A 14,189-nucleotide genomic window follows, 5' to 3' on the forward strand; every position below is an offset into this window, starting at 1 on the left:
CAAATGAAGACAAATGAAAGCAGGAGTGGTAACATTCATGTCAGACAAGGTAGAACTTCAGGCTAAAAGCACTTAGAGTGTAAGGAACATCCGTATGTAGTGATAAAGGCACAAATAATAAAGAAGAGCTAACGGTCAGGGGAGGCATCCAAGAATGTAGCAACTAAATACATAAAGGCAGGAAGGAGACTTTGTATGATTATAATGAGAGATTTTGAAATACCTTGCTCACAATTAGCCAGAACTAATAGTCAAAAAAATCATTCAACTCAACAAGTAACACAATGTTATACCATGGTTATACCAGTTTTGACCCAGGGTCCCCGTGGCATGGCCCAGGGTCCCCGTGGCAATTGCGAGCTGTCACTGCAAGTCCATATTGCTGTGATGACTTGATCCACACCTGTCTCTCCCCCCTTGGGGGCACCCTGTTGAAAACCACAATTTGACTGAGGACATTTGAAAATCGAACTGCCTTTATTAAACAATTCATGAATCAGGCAGCATCCCGCCTACTAAGTAGAGAGATGCTCCGAGGAGTGGTAAAAAAAGGAAGGTTTTAATAACTTCTCAGGTCAAGGAAGTTATTAGGAAAAGGAAAGATAGAATTATTTCAGGCATGGTCCCTTTCAGCTATTCTGTTCGTGTTACTCTAAGCGGGTGGGGGGAAGAAACAGGGGTCTTATCATGTGGATTACCTCATCTTCCTCTGTGGGATCTAGAGGGCACATCTGACAGATTGCCTCACTGGGACTTAGCAGAAAATTCCTCACTGAGCAGTTAAAATTACATTTCTGGGGGACTTTGAAACTGCAGTTATGTTGAGTATTTAGCCTCAGGTTGGTGACTTGGCCTGGCATCAGTGACTCTGTCTTGGGCCGGTGGTTTTCTTTTTAACAACCCCAACGGAGCAGTCTGTACATCTGTTGCTTCCTACTGGGAGGATGGTGCTTGGCACACTGCAGTCCCTCCAGAAATATGGAGTGAATCCAGGAGAAACAAGAGAGCAAAGACACCAGGAAGGATAGAGTCAGAGGAGGCAGAAGAAAAAGAGAAAACCATACCTGGAGACAACAAGTAGAAACTTTCCATTAAGGAAGCGAGGGCAATGATGCTGAATGCTTTAAGAGGCAAAAGTGAGTGAGGGATTACTCATCTTGTTTTCCACCACAAAGTTCTTTTATAACACGAATGCTAAAATGTTGACCACTTAACTGATTTTGGCTGATGTGCTTTGAGTATCCACAAAGTCCTTCCAAGCCCGTAATCACATTTGCTTCTTAGAAATGCCCCAGAGGAGGATAATATTATCATCCTTATCATGCGGATGCAGACGGAGAAATAAAAGCTCAAAAAGGCTAGGTGACTTTTCCAGAGTCACAAAGCTGGAAAAGGTAGAGTCAAGGGTGAGACTCAGGGGTTTGGATTAAAGGCGGTGCTCTTTTAAATTTCCCCACAGGTGTTAATCACAGCTAGAAGGTTGTCAGTAGCTTGGTCGTGGAGACACGGATTTATTGAGCACTTCCTGCGCCAGGCATCCGGTGTAGTGTAGTGAATGTGATCCAAGAGAGCCAGTCCCTTCCCAAGACCAAAAACTACAAATCCCCGCAAATGCTAAACATCGCAAACGGGTGCTTTGGGAGAATAAAACACAGGAACCGTGCCTAGGCTGGGGTGGGGGTGGGGGTGGGGGAGTGGAAGGCGTCGCACACTTTGTTTTCCTCTGAAAACCAAGTTTCAGGACCCTGTCCTTAATTGCTGTTGGATGCAGCCAGACACATTCAAGCTTGTTTTGTTCGGCGGGAGGGTTCGATTACTGCACAGGTGGGTTCAATAGAATTGTGGGTAGACAGTCTGACCCCCACCCAGACCAGCTGAAACCGGTTTCAGTGTTTTCACAGGCTGGGAACAACATACTCTGTGAAGTATGTCTGTTTAAACACACTCTGTGTGAAACAAAAATTAGAATTAGCCCCTGGGTGGAGAAGTGACACCAGACCCATCACCGATTCTGTTAGTGTTACTTTAAGCAAGGGACGGCCATCTCTCGCATCTGTGTGAGGAAAAAAGTGCTGTTTGACTTGACTCAAATCTTGAAAAGCTGACTTCTATCTACATTCCTCCGTTTCCCCAAATTGACACGTAGAAAAAGCTGACAGGAAAGTACCAACAAGACACAATTGCAGAAGTTAACACGAACACCAGAAGAAGGAATCCATTTCTGTTAAAACACAAAAAATAAGGGAACAAGTTTGTCCCTTGGTTCAGAGTGTTTGTATATTACACGTACTTAATAGATGAATTGTGTGTCTGACAATGTAGAAATCAGAGTCACCACAATTTGCGACAGACATTTAATAAGGCCAGAGACCTTAGAGCGTCAGTGGAGAATCACCATTCATTCATTCGCTGACGTACCGAGTAAACAGTCATGGCGTGCCTACTCTCTGCCACACACTATTGTAGGTGCTAGGGAAGCAGGAGGGAACGAGACCGGCAAAAATTCCTGTCCTTGTGAAGCTGATGGCCCAGAAAAATAACGTAGGGAGGGGCAATGGGAAGTATAGGAGGGGGGCTCTTAGCAGTTTTTGATAGAACTGTCAGGGCAGTGGCATTTGAGCAGACATGGGAAGGAGTTTTGTAGTGAGCCCTTTAGAAACCCAGGGAGAACCTTCTGGGCAGAGAGACTGCACGTCAAAGCATAAGGCGGGAATATGCTTGACACTTTCAAGGAAGAGCAAAGAGGTCAGGGTGGTTTGTGTGGTGACAGAAGCAGGAGATAACTGGGTTCAGCTCCCGTAAGAGTTTCATGGGCCATTGTAAAGACTATTATTCTGAGTCAGGGGGGAAGGTATAGGAGAATTGTGATTAGAGGATATTAATGCTGGTAACAGTTAACCTTCATATAGCATTTCCTAGATGCTGGACACTGTTCTAAGTACTTTATGTATATTAACTCATGTATTTCCTATATCAACCCTATAGGTATCATTCTCATTTATACAGATGAGAAAACTATGACTCTAAAAGATTAAGGAACTTGTCCAAGGTCACACAACCAGTAAGTAATAGAACCATAATTCAAACTCAGGCAGTTTGGCTATGGCCCATTTCCTCTTTTCCAGGCCACACAGTGAGACTGCATTTCCCAGCCTCCCCTGCAGCTAGCTTGTGGCCATGTGACTGAGTTGTGGCCAATGGAACGTGAACAGAAGTGAAGAGCGCTACCTCCAGCTTCCACATGCAGTCCTTCATCCTCTTACCTTCTCTTCCGGCTGAATATAGGGAACTTCAAGGTCCTAGTGGAAGGTAGAGTCACAAGATGAAAAGGGGCCTAGGTTTTTAAAAGACCAAGTGGAAGTCTTCCTACAGATCAGTAATTGTCCTTTGAAATTCACAATAAACTTCTATCGTGTGAGCCACTGAGAATCAGGCATTGTTTTAAAAGTCCTGAATTTAGGGTTGCAGGTGGCATGGCCCTCACATGGAAAAGAACACGGTCTGTTAAGGGAGACAGGCTTGTGAATGATGGCAATGCAGTCCTCTAACACAGGCATTAAGAGAGAAGTCTGCTGCTCAGGGGAAGGAGTTCTAAACACTACCTAGGGAACTGGAGGGTTCCTCTACCTGGCGACATCTGAGCAGGGCGATGAAGGGTGCCTAGGAGTTTGGGGTGAGGAAGTGTGGGGAACAGTGGTGGGGCCAGTTGGGTGACAGCTTGTGCAAAGGGATGAGGAGTCTGGGAAGGATGAGATGTTCAGTCACCCAGTTTGTCTCATTTCGTGCTAACTCCTGCTTTCCAGCCTCCTCCCTCTGATTCTTCATGTCTTCAGCCCTCGGACCTGAGGAGGCCGCATACCCTACAGGTTAGTTATGGTGAAAATTTATTCTCAGACTTGTCAAAATGGCAAGGAGGACTTTATTCAGGACTATTGTCACAGGTGCCAGGAAAAGAGAAAACGGGGGAAAGAAATGGAGCTTAACTCCAAATACAGCAAGGCAGCTGGGGATTGACAGCCAATGAGCAGACTGAAGAGTCAGTACATGGAAAAGTGCTAAGAGAAGACATTAAGGACAGGGGGGTTCCTGCTCAAGACTGGCCAGATTGATGCGATATCAAGGGTGAGGGATGAGGAATTTGATCAGATATCAAGGGGGAGGATTCTCTCAACTGACTTAGCAAGGTTCTTGTTATAACTAGACACAGCAAGGATAGGGTGGGGGCAAGGTTGAGGCCTAGTGGAGAAGGGGTTTCAGAGGAGTTTCAAGTTTGGTTAAGGAGAGCGTCTATATCAGGTACTTGGGCTCTTGAACAGGAATGACTGGATCTGGATTCTCATTCTATATCATCTTGAGCTAGTTGCTCCGATCTCTTTGTGCCAGTTAAATAGGGATGATAATACCTATTTCATAGGGATACTGTGAGAAATAAGTGAGTTAAATATACAGAGAACTTAGAACAGGGCCTGACGCATGGTAAGTGCTCGATAAATGTTAGCCGCTGTTGCTGGTGCTGCTTCTTCTTATAATTATTATTCATCTCTTTGGCCATAGAACAAGCATTCAGAAAGCAGGGAAAGTGAAGTTTGGTCAAAAGACCTTATTTAAGTCTCAACAGGGCCATTAACTTAGGTCATCCATGGGCACTTGCTTGACCTATATTGAGTCTTTGGTTTTATCACTTTTTGGTGAGGTCATTGACTATTAAAACTCATGCCCCCTCCCTGCAAAGTTCCTGTGGGAGTCACTTCTGTAAAGTTGTAAAGCTCTATTCAAATGCAAGAGATTATAAAACGTACCACACCTACCCTTGATTCACTTCCTGGCCCAACCTTTATTCCACAGGCCTCACAGCCACATTTCAACAGCAACCCCTTCCCTCAACCTCCAGAATTTGCTGGAATCTACCTTGATACTCATTCTATTAGGCCTCACTCTATGGCCCCACCTACATGGAGCTGCTGACCACATGCCTATCACTCACAATCCAATCTAGACATCAGGCTGCCCTGATCCCCATCTCTTATGTTAGAATTCTGAGCAACTCAGACTAAAGGTGTAGACAGAAAGAATTAGGGGTCCCCAGAAAAAGAAAGACAAGATATAGCTTTCTTGACATAAGAAAATTCATTTAGCCCCCTGGCCATCTTGTGAAAGAATGTAAGAACAAATAGGAAATAACCTAATCATACCAGGGACAAAAAAATCAGTGGTAAAATTCTCGGTATTGGTTCAAAGTAAAGATCGACCTGATCCACATACTTAAGTCATCTTTGTAGGATCTAAACCCATTTGAGTACTCAGATACTAGACCAACTGAAACCAGAGAATTGATAATGCTGACCCTTTCCAAGCCTTGTGACTTCAACCTGGACTCTGTCAGCTTAAGATGACTTCTGCCCCAATTCCATGCTATAGCCCCATTGCTCAAGCGCCTTCACGAATATGTATCCAGTCTTAGCTTAAAACTTCCCTCATTTTGTTGTTCAGGGAGACTCTGCTTTGGAAAATATCCCCGGTGTTCTCCTTTACTTGTTGCAAATAAAACCTTTATTTTCCTATTCTTTGACTTGGTTGTGTCTTCCAGCTCAGCATCCGCCAAGAGTTGGAGCCAGTTTTGGGTAATAAAGGTGCCCCCCGGTAGCATTGCCAGATAAGATACCAGAAGCCTAGTTAAATTTGAATTTCAGATAAATAATGAATACATTTTTAGCATAAGTATGTCCCAAATATGGCACGAGACATACTTATACTAAAAAATGTTTTATTGTTTATCTGAAATTCAGATTTAACTGGATATCCTGTATTTTTATTTGCTAAATCTGGCAAATCTACACCCAAAGGGCGGGGCAGATAAAAATACATAGGAGGAAATGGAATTGGGACGATGAATAGAATGAAGGAGTGAGAGAGTTGTGTGAAAGTTCTCAGACCCCTTACTCTCCTCATCTTACAAAATCCAAAGCCGATGGCCCACTGTGGTGCACATTTCTCTGAGCTACTCCAAGGAAAAGGATAGGGAAGACATAATCTTTCCACTACATTGTCCAGAGTGGTCTTTTGAGAATGAAAATCTGATTACTTCTCTGCTTTAATCACCTTTGATTTTTCAGGGGTCTGCAATCTATGGCCTCCAGGCAAGATCCATCTGACTTCTTGTTTTTGTAAATTAAGTTTTATCAGAACACAGCCATGCTCATCCATTTATGTTTGTCTGCATCTGCTCTTGTGCTACAGTGGCAGGGTCGAGGGGCTGCAACAGAGATGGTCTAGCCTGCAGAGCCTAAAAGATTTACTATCTGGCATTTATTTTTCAAAACTCCCAAAAGTCCTTCTTCCTTTTCTTTTTTTTCCCTAGTGAAATCCTGCCCTAAATGTGAGATTTCTCTCTACTTATATCCTAGGATCCCTGCTTCTCTGTGCTCGCATAGTATTTACACCACTTTAGCATTAAAAAAAAAAAAAATCTTTGTAATTAGAGGTTTGGTATCTGTCCTCTACCAGCAGTGGCTTCCTTGGATGCCAGGAGCCGTATCTTGTTTTCCTTTGTAGCTCCCTGAGCTTGTAGCACAGGGCAAGTACATAGTAGGTATTTGTTGAATGAATGGGAAAGGTAGCTGCATTGGGAAGAGTCTGGGTGTTAGATCCAGAAGCACCTATTTTGAGGTCCAATCTCTTCCTCTTACTGTCTAGTTATTTAACAGTTACTGAGCAAGTTACTTAACTGAGCCTCAGTTCTCTCAGCTATAAAATGGGGATAGTAATGCTGAGTGAGGTTTCAAGAGACAATTCATATTAAGTACATGGTATATTATTTCCTCTCTTTCTTCCCTCTTTGAATGAGGGAAAGGAGTAGAGAGAAGAAAGTGGAGTAGTGGTTTCCAAGGAAGGGGTAGGTAGAGGAAGTAATAAGGAGACCAAATGGACTATCTCTCTATCTGTGGCTAGTTCTCTCTGAGCTTGGGGACAAGATTAGGTACAGAAACATCTGTGCTATGCTCAGGGGATAGTCACTGCACTACAAACCAAAGCTCTGTCTGGACAGAACCACAAATAGACACAAAGCCTCACATGGAGATAGTGATCAAGATGCTCAATAAGCATCATGGTTTCCACAGCTGGTTCTGATGACCCTTTTCCAAACTGGGCATTTCACAGCCTGTGTCTTCCGAGTCCATGCTGTGCAAGAGAAGAGCTCTGCCCTGTTTGCACCTGGTCTTCAAATCATTTGGATATAAACGTCCCCCCAACCCCAAATTAGGGTTACCTCTTGAACCAATGGGTCAAAGAATAAATCACAAGGGATATTAGAAAATATTTTGAGAGAAATGAAAACAAAAACACAACATACCGAGGGGCACCTGGGTGGCTCAGTCGTTAAGCATCTGCCTTCAGCTCAGGTCATGATCCCAGGGTCCTGGGATCGAGCCCCACATCGGGCTCCCTGCTCCGCGGGAAGCCTGCTTCTCCCTCTACCATTCCCCCTGCTTGTGTTCCTGCTCTCACTATGTCTCTCTCTGTCAAATAAATAAATAAAATCTTAAAAAAAAAAAAAGAAAACCCACACACACAACATACCGAAACTTGCGGGATGTAGCAAAACATAAGAGGTAAGTTTTACAATGAAAAATACCTATATTAAAAAAAAAAAAAATCTCAAATCGACAACCTAATTTTACACTTCAAGGAACTAGAAAAAGAACAAACTACACCAAAGTTACCAGAAGGAAGGAATAATAAAGATTAGAGCAGAAATAAACAAAATAGAGAATAGAAAAAAAATCAGCAAAATTAAAAGTTGTTTTTTTAAAGATCAATAAAATTGACAAACCCTTAACTAGACTAAAAAAAAAAAAGAAGACTCAAATAACAAAACTCAGAATGAAAGAGGAGATATAACTGATACCACAGAAATAAAAAGGATCATAAGAGACTAAGACTATTATCAACAATTATATGCTAACAAATTTGACAATCTAAAAGAGATGGATAAATTTGTACCAACATACAACCTACCAAGACTGAGTCATGAAGAATTAAAAAGTATAAACAGACCTATAATTAGTAAGGGGATAGAATCAGTAATCAAAAACCTTCCAACAAAGAAAAACTCAGGACTAAATGGCTTCACAAGAGAATTCTACCAAATATTTAAGGAAGGAATTAACACCAGCCTTTTTCAAAATCTTCCCAAAAATTAAAGAAAAGGGAACATGTCTGAATTCGTTTTATGAATCAGGTATTACTCTGAGATTAAAATCAGACAATGCTAAAAGAAAAGTACAGACCAATATCCCTGATGAATATTGATGTAAAAATCTTCAACAAAATACTAGCAAACTGAATTCAATAGCACATTAAAAAGATTAAACACTATGACCAAGAGGAGTGGGATTTATCTCTGGAATGCAAGGATGGTTTAACTTACAAAAATCAGTCAAGGTAATATACCATATTAGCAGAATGAGGGGAAAAACCCCATGTTTGCCTCAGTTGATGTAGAAAAATATTTGACAAAATTCATTACTCTTTCATTTACTCAACAAATTAAGATTAGAAGGAAATTACCTGAACATAATAAAGGCTATACGTGAAAAGCCCACAGCTAACATCATAGTCAATGGTGAAAAACTGAAAGCTTTCTTTTTAAGATCAAGAACAAGGCAAAGATGCCCATTCTCACCACTTCTATTCAACAAAGTACTAGATGTCAGAGTAATTAGGTAAAAAAAAGAAATAAAAGACATTGATGGGCGCCTGGGTGGCTCAGTTGGTTAAGCGACTGCCTTCGGCTCAGGTCATGATCCTGGAGTCCTGGGATCGAGTCCCACATCAGGCTCCCTGCTCAGCAGGGAGTCTGCTTCTCCCTCTGACCCTCCTCCCTCTCATGCTCTCTGTCTGTCATTGTCTCTCTCGCAAATAAATAAAAAAAAAAAAAAAAAAAAGAAATAAAAGACATTGAAATTGGAAAGGAAGAAGTAAAATTATCACTATTCACGATGACATGATCTTATATGTAGAAAACCATAAAGACACCACTAAAAAACTGTTAGATCTGAGAAACCAATTCAGCAAAGTTGCAGGATACAAAGTTAACATGCAGAAATGAGTTGCATTTCTATACACTAACAATGAATATCCTGAAAAGGACATTAAGAAAATGATACCATTTACAGTAGCATCAAAAGTAATAAAATACTTAGAAATAAACTTAACCAAGGAGTCAAAGGACTTGTACGCTGAAAACTACAAAACACTGCTGAAAGAAATTTACAAAGACACAAATAAATGGAAAGACATCCACATTCATGGATCAGAAGACTTAATATTGTTAAAATGCTAATACTACCCAAAGCGATCCACGGATCCAATGCAATCCCTTTAAAAATACCAATGGCACTTTTTTTTTTGGCAGAAATAGGAAAATCTATCCTAAAATTCATATGGAATCTCAAAGCACCCTGAATAGCTAATAGCTAATAGTTCCCATCTGGGAACTCCGTGTGGTGGGCGAGCTCTGGGTGACTGAGACACTTCCTGCCGCTCTTCGGGACCACTCGGTTGTTACCGTGCAGATAACTCACTGTTGAACACCACCTATGCATGAGGTGCTGTGCTAGAATATGGGTGGGGAGCAGAGACTCCAGTTGTAATCTCAGGGGAGCCGGTCAAACAAAGTATAGAACCCAGAAGCCCAAAGGGACCCTTTGTGACTTCTCACACTTCAACAGTCCCTTTCCTCTTCTGGGCAGCGCGGCCATGACACCCAGTTCACAGGGCGGTTTTGCAGACAAAATGAGATCAAAGATGTGAAAGTGGTTTTTTATTTATTTATTTTATTTTTGTAATCACTTATTTTACTTACAGGGTGAGTGCTGGAATCTGGGCTCCATAAAACGCCAGGGCGGACGTTCTCAATCCTGAGTACATATTTAACACTACTGGGGAATTTTTTTTTTTTTTTTTAAACATCCCTGTTGATCTCCTCCCCTCTGAGATTCTCATTCAGTCGGTCTGGGGAGGGGCCTGAGTGTGGGTATTTTTTTAAAAAGCTCTCAGTTTTTTCAACTGGCAGTCAAGATTGAGAACCGTCGCGTTATGGAACACAGGAGAGAAGGATGTATTCAAACTGGTAGGATGAGACACGCTCATGCAGAAGGCTGTGTTTGCTCTAGACCTTCAAGGGACATGTAAAATTTGGGGAATCGTGTTTTGGACCAGGCAACATGTACACATAATATAAAATTCAAAAATCCAAAAGTATCTGTCATGAAAGGGTGTATCTTCATCTCTCTCTCTCTCTCTCCCCGCCCCTTCCTCTGCTCTCTCTGGAGCAAATGTGTCTTCCCAGTTCTTGTTTGTACTACCAGAATATTCTTTCAGTTGCTCTTAAGAAACTTGTCAGTTTGGTAACGGGAAAGGAGAAAAAAGGAACGGGTGTCATTTTCTCTTGCACCCCCTTCCACTTGACACAGAACGGCAACTATGTGGGAATAGCTTGATTGAGGAAGTTCGTCTAATAAAAAACCAAAAAGTCGATTTTCAGAGTGGGGCTTTTTTTATTTTTTGGAGGAGTGAGTGGAGGTTGCTATTTCTTTCTTCCTGTTGTAGTACATTCTGAGTAGCTCGATGTTTAAAATGGCACTTTTTATTTTGAGAAAACCGTAGATTCACATGCAGTTGTAAGAAACAACAGAGAGAGAGCCCATGTACCCTTTGCTTGTGAGCCTTAATTCTAATTCTGGTGCTAATCAGGATCTTTCAAATCCAGTTCTCTGGTACACCAGGTTTTGAACAACTGTGCCCAGGAACTGGGAGTGAGCTTGCTGGGGAGGGGTGGGGAGTGGAGCGGAACACGGTGTTTCGGTTTTCCTGCATGGTTGCTGGGAAATCAAAACTAACATGTGAACGTGCTTACTTCTTCATGGTGACAGGTGCTGCCCCTCTTTGTTATCATGTTCCATCCGTGTGTGTGCTGTGAGTCATGGCCATGCCAGGCGAGGGACGCCAACTGGAACAGAGGCTTTCTCTAGTGGAGTCGAACCAGCAATTTCTACCTGTGTCCAGGCTCCAGGTCAGGAAGTGAGCCCTGCTCTTGCAAATCCCATCTTTCTGATTTCCAGACGCACGGGAACAAACAGATGTAGGCAGCAAGCCATTCCCGACTCTCAGTTTTCCACGTTGTTTCTGATCTGTTACTGAATTCTTATATAATGCATCCTCTCTGTTAAAAGAATCATAAAAGAATCACAAAACGATAATAGGGGAGCCCCGGGCCCTTCCCTGCCTCCTCCTTTTTGAACTGGACTGGTTGGTAGGGACACTTGGTTGGAAAGCTTAAAAGGGGGTTGATCTTCCCTATTTACCTGTGTCCTGCATGGCTGGTGTTTTACCGATTGAAAATGCTAATTGCTGGGGTTGAGATTCTGTCAGCTGTATGCGATTTCTTGAGTTATATGTCCCTGCCCTGTGGATGATCTTGGCCCAGCGTCTGGCTCTTACCCTGACCGTTAGTCCTTCCCGCTGCAATAATACTTAGTGTTTCATGTGGTGCTTTCTGGTGAGGGAGCAGGTACAGACACGTTGGGCTTCATCACATATATTCCTCAAGATTTTTAAGGTACACAACAGGGGGAAAGAGTGGAACCCAACCATTAATAAACGTGATCCCTGGGCTTTTGTAACTACGTGAAATAGAAAAGCATGCATATGTGTGAAATTCAGGCACGTTCTTTTCTCTGTGGATAAAAGCTACCATTTACTGGGTGCTTAACACAATCTGGCAGAATCTTAATGTTTTATACGCATGATCTCATTTAATCCCTACAGCAGGTCTGGGAGACGGGCTATTATCATCTCCATTTTATTGTTGGAGCCACCCATGCTCACAAAGGGGAAGTGATTGCTCAGGGTCCACACAGCTGGGAGGTGAGGCAGGGTTTGAATCCAGATCTGTCTGGCACTGGAACAGGGACTCTTAACCTATTCGTGCTATGTATAGCTAGAGAAGCCCTTGGACCTCTTCGTAGAATAATGTGTTTAAATTCAAAAAATAAAATACAAAGAATTGCAAGGAAAAGTAATTGTATCGAAACATAGTTATCAATTGTGATATGCGGCCTTGGGGGTGACCCTCAGTGATCCTGCTTTTGGTATTTGTGCCTTTGACGAATTCCCTCCCCCTGGGCAAGTGCTCCTCGTGTGCTCGTTCGGTGCGGACCTGGTACCTCTTTTGCGAAGCGGCAGCTGAGGAGACTCCAAGGACAATTTTATAACTTTTTTGTACGTAGCTGTTACATGTAGGGCAATCTGTCTTTAAGTAGGGATAAATTACTCTAAAAGAAATGAATCCTAGATAGTTTTCCCTTCAAGTCAAGCGTCTTGTTGTTTAAATAAACTTCTTGTTTAAAAGGGAAAAAAAAAAAAAGTGGGGCAAACTGTGCTACCTGGGTCCTTGCAGAGGATCATACTGAGCTGGACCCAGTATGATCCCATTTCTAACGACAAAACATGACAGAAGTTATGGGATGTCACTTCCGAGATTAGGTTATAAAAAGACCGGCTTCTTGGGTGGTTTTTTCCTGCTCTCGCTCGGGTTACTTTGTACAGCAGGAAGCCAACTGCTCTGGCCTGTGGTAGCTCCATGGAGAGGCCCATGTGGCAAGGGACTCAGACTTGCCCACAGCCACGTGTGTGAGCTTGGAAGCAGATTCTTCCCCGCTCAGCCTCAAGAAGACTGAGATCCTGGCTGACACCTTGATTCTGTCCCCGGGAGAGAACCTGACCCAGAACCACCTGGCTAAGCTGCACCCAAATTCCTGACCACACATACTGTGAAATAGTAAGTGCTTGTTCTTTTCGATCACTAGTTTTGGAGTAACTTGCTACGCAGCAATGAGTAGCTAATACGTCGACACATTAAAAGAAAGCAAATTTGGGATATATGTGTGGTATTTAGTGATGAGAAAATATGTTCCCAATATAGGCATTTTAAAGTTAAAATTGTGTATTTTAGAAGACACATCAATATGGAAGCTGTTGCTCTTTAGCTTGAATAAGAACATTAAAAAGTGGGGCAAGTGCTCCTCGTGTGCTCGTTCGGTGCAGACCTGGTACCTCTTTTGCAAAGCGGCAGCTGAGGAGACTCCGGCGCTCGCCATGGCCGACGAAAAGCCCAAGGAAGGAGTCAAGACTGAGAACAATGATCATATTAATTTGCAGGTGGGGGGGCAGGAAGGTTCTGTGGTGCAGTTTAAGATTAAGAGCCATACACCACTTAGTAAACTAATGAAAGCCTATTGTGAACGACAGTTGGAAATGGAGGATGAAGATACAATGGATGTGTTCCAGCAGCAGATGGGAGGTGTCTACTAAAAAGGGAGCCTGCTACTTTACTCCAGAACTCTGTTCCTCCAGACCAAGAAGACATTCTCAATTAGAAAGTCGCAATGTGGTTCCAGCACATCCTGACTACTACAGGATAGTTTTCTCTATTCTTTCCTTTTCCCCTTCCCCATTCCTTTATTGTACATAAAGTAACTGTGCATGTGCACAAGCATATTGCATTTTTTTTAACTAAATGGCCAATGGTATGTTTTGATTGACATCAAATGGAGATGGGATAGGGGAAAATACTTCTTCTGTGAAAATACCCCCCTCTCTCCATTAGTGGCATGCTCAGTCAGCTCTTATCTTTATATTCCAGTAAGTTATTTTGCTCTCACTGTTTAACAAAAAAAGAACAACAGAAAAATCCTTGCATACCTTGTTTGATTGGAGAATTTTAATGTTTTTCATTTATCATTGTAAAACCAAGGACAATTTTATAACTTTTTTGTACGTAGCTGTTACATGTAGGGCAATCTGTCTTTAAGTAGGGATAAATTACTCTAAAAGAAATGAATCCTAGATAGTTTTCCCTTCAAGTCAAGCGTCTTGTTGTTTAAATAAACTTCTTGTTTTAAAGGAAAAAAAAAAAAGTGGGGCAAACTTTGTAATAATCACATCTTCTAGTTTCCGTATTTGATGGTGTGCTACCTGGGTCCTTGCAGACCCTGGAGAAGCTGCCCCTCCCGGGCTTAGGAACTTCCCAGAGATGGTAAATGACATTTCACATGCAAACCAATCACTTCAGAGCCCATACATACATACCCTCTCCCACTCCACTATCCACTATCCTCTGGCTCTAA

The 14,189-nt window shown here is 42.4% G+C and overlaps 1 pseudogene; it reads left to right on the top strand.

The window, feature by feature from the left end:
- The first annotated feature begins 13,038 nt into the window (after positions 1-13,038).
- On the top strand, positions 13,039-13,979 carry LOC118554036 (small ubiquitin-related modifier 2 pseudogene; annotated as a pseudogene).
- The last annotated feature ends 210 nt before the right edge of the window (positions 13,980-14,189 follow it).

Source organism: Halichoerus grypus, chromosome 3 (genome assembly GCF_964656455.1).
Source record: "Halichoerus grypus chromosome 3, mHalGry1.hap1.1, whole genome shotgun sequence".
Lineage (NCBI taxonomy): Eukaryota > Metazoa > Chordata > Mammalia > Carnivora > Phocidae > Halichoerus > Halichoerus grypus.